We start from the raw sequence: 3,407 nt of genomic DNA, 5'->3' as shown, positions 1-3,407 counted from the left end.
TGTTGGTTGTCTCCACAGAGACACACACCCTGAGGGTATGGGACCTCTGCCAGCCTTACACTGACATACAGCTGTGACTCAGGAATCTATTCTACGTGTCTAATAAAATTGTCCCTTTCCACTGGTAATCTGACCAGCGGCTTACGGGTCAACCCGTCTCTTCCTACTAGTCATCAATGATTAAACCTCAAAGGTACTTGCCATCTTACGAGGGGAAAAAGGTAACTGGAAAAAAAATTTTAATTGAAGTGTGTGAACATTATGAGAAGGATTAAGCTATAAGAAAGGGTGACCATCATCCTGGCTTCCAAGGAATGAGAGCACGCCAGGGACATAGGCTTTCGGTGTTAAAAATGGGAGTGAGGATTTGGCCCCTCTACAGGTGTTCTTGAACTTAAACCCAGTTTCAGTCAGGAGTTCAACAAATTCTTACACAAATATTTCCTTGTTTACTGAATGATTCATTGTAACTGGGATTCCAACTAGAAATGGAATTGTTTCACAAAAAAAATCAGATAGGCTTGATAATTCCTGAGGAATAGTGGCAAGAATTACAGAGTGTCTTTCCTTGTGGAACAAAGCAGCCCATTGGGAAAAACCCATCCTACGGAGACACAGTCCATGTGCAGGGCGCTTCCAGGACAGGAGTACAGGGATCTGAGGGGCGGGGCGATTCTGGGGTAGCACAGAGGCTGTCACTCACATTCTCCCTGGATCAGCTCTTTGGATATGGGGTCAAGGACAAGGGACACTGAGTGGAGAAACTTCTTCGTCTTTGTTCATATTCCTTCAGCGGTGTCTTCAGATCACTTCTCAGTTGTTGTTGCTCCATTAAAGACACACAGAAGAATGACCCAGCTAGGAGGACTTCCTGACTAGAGCATGGTGGACACTGAGGGGAATCAGAAAACACTTCTGGAGAACAAATCCAGCTGGTCTGTACAGCGTGGGAGATAAAGGCATTTACAGTGTGCGATTCCCTAAAAATGGATTGAATTGCACTGAGTAGGTTATCTCCTTGTCTGTTTTTACGAAAGAGAAGTGGAAAGCGTTGCCTTCTGGAGCCCCATCACATAAGTGAAGAGGAGGCTGCCCTTGTCCCCAGACAATTCAGAGAGAGTGTGCATCCTTTTGGTCTTCATTATGGGAAGGGAGAAAGCTGAATGAGTATTGAATTCTCAAGGTCATGTCATGAAGCCCCAGGAATAGGGTTGTACAGTGAAACAGAACCAACGCAATGTGTAACTATAGAGAGAGATTTTTAAAGAAAGAATTGGGTCATGTGATTAGGAAGGCTGACAAGTATAAATTCTACGTGGTGAGCATCAGGCTGGGATTCCAGGGAAGAACCAATATTTCAGTACAAGTCTGAGGCTGTTTGTTGGTGGAATTCCCTCTTGCTTAGTGGATGTCAGTCTTCTGTTGTAGTCAAGATTTGTAATGTCTGGGTGAGGCCCACCCACATTATAGAGGGTGATCTATATACTTTAAAAAGAGTGCATCTATATACATGTTATCTCCTTCAAAAGCAGTCACAGAAACATCCACAGGGATAATTAAGTGGGCACCAAGGCCCATTTAAGATGACGTAAAATTAAATGCACACACACACACCCTGAAAGCAAGGCTAAGGAAACAATCTTCAGATCGATCTGTGGGTACATGGGCAGGTTTGGGGTCTCACTTCCCCATGAACTTGGGTCACTGTGGAATACATAGCTGCCTGGATGGCAGCAACAGTAATAGTCAGTTCGTCCTCAGGTAGGAGCCCAGAGATGGTCAGGGAAGCCATGTTGCCAGACATGAACCAGAGAAGCGGTCAGGGACATGGAGGGCCAGGTATTGACATTATGAATGAAAGCTTTACTGACATTCCAACTCTGACCTGGCCCTTGATCGTGGACACTTCTGCATCTCTGGACAGTAGAACTCTACTGAGGGGATTAAGTCCCTTGATGTGTATACTCTGAAGGGCAGGCGTTTGCATTGTTTAAACCTGACTTGTACAGGAGAGACGATCTGCCAAAGTCCCACATATTCTGAGCCCTGGACCTTCAGAGTCTCTTCTGTGATGTGACTGTGTCTCTGTGACCCTCCCAGACCTTGTGAACTCCCCACTGTGCCCTCTGATGGGCACCCACCCCCTGATCTCTCTACTGTTAAGAAAGTGAGGCTACCCACTCTGTGGAAACACCTGTTATTGGGTAGTTGGTGGTGGCATCTCCCCAGCTGCAGGCTGTCAACATCCTCACCCCCTCAGGTTGTGCTGAACAGGAAGATGTAGAAGTAGGTAGGTTTTGTTTTCATTTATTATTCTTCCCTAAATTGTACATGTTCATTTCATGCACTCTTCTTTAGGTATGAGAATCTCACAGTAAACGAAATTTAGAATGATAACCTGAAATGCCAGTATACTTTTCCCTTTTTTAATTACACAGAACACGGATTCAGAACTAATGTACAAGTGGAGAATGCTATGCGTTCTGCAAGGTGATGGAACTACCTGGTGGCCTTTCTGTAAGTCTCCTAGAATTCTTGAACAAAAAACTGGAGAAAACATAGAGCCAATGGTGGGACAACGTTCCCCCTGCTGCTATTGTGATGAAGCTGAGGCAAAAGCCCCTTCCTGCCCTTTCAGCATGTCCAGGGCACCTCCTGACAGCAGGTGGGAAGGAAGGAAAGAGTGATGCACCTCAGTGTGGAATGCTTTGGGGACTCCAAAAGGAAAGAATGTTGCCTTGGCTGCCTTTTAAAGAACTCCCTAGGAGAGAACTTTTTAATGGGTTGTGATAGTTTAAGTATAAATGCAAATGTAAAAAAAAAGAAAAAATAATCATTTCCCTTGGTCAAAGTACTGAAAGACTCTCACTTCTCTTTTTTTACTGCTGTTACATTAGAAGGCTTTAAATTCTCATTCTACCCTTTCAAAATTCATGTAAATCTTTTTAAAGTTAAATAGTCCTCTTCCCACATTAACAACTTGGAAATGTCTTTCACTTTGAAACTGAAACATGAAGGAAGCTATGGTGTGGCATCTCCCAGCTAGTATGGGAGGGTAGGGGCCTCACTTCATTGAGAGCCTGGCTCCAGGTACAAACATACCTGCTGTCATTAAGATCTCAGCTCATTTTTCCTTTGGAGAAAGGCAAGTTGCAATCATAAAAGGTCACGCCATTCACCATATGAATTTAGGAGGAGCTGTGTCTGGAAAATGGTGCTGACAATCTTTTTACTTGAGGACAAGGAATAGTTCACCTGGAAAACATGTATAGAGTGTGTTGTATGTCTTTACTCTACACAAGGGTGAGATTACTTTGTGTCTTTGCAAACCCTTTAGTGGATTACCTGTCATGCTCCTCATGCTTTGGTTTCATGCTTTTTTAGTAATAAAATAATTTCCTGTTTCA

General features: G+C 43.8%; 1 gene segment (V, D, J or C); it reads right to left on the bottom strand.

Moving 5' to 3' along the window:
• Positions 1-3,407, bottom strand: part of LOC109377908 (immunoglobulin lambda variable 2-14-like) — a 14,439-nt gene that overhangs the window by 2,446 nt on the left and 8,586 nt on the right.

This window comes from Hipposideros armiger, unplaced genomic scaffold, assembly GCF_001890085.2.
Source record: "Hipposideros armiger isolate ML-2016 unplaced genomic scaffold, ASM189008v1 scaffold_1620, whole genome shotgun sequence".
Classification (NCBI taxonomy): Eukaryota; Metazoa; Chordata; class Mammalia; order Chiroptera; family Hipposideridae; genus Hipposideros; species Hipposideros armiger.
This window is presented reverse-complemented; position numbering and strand designations above follow the sequence as displayed.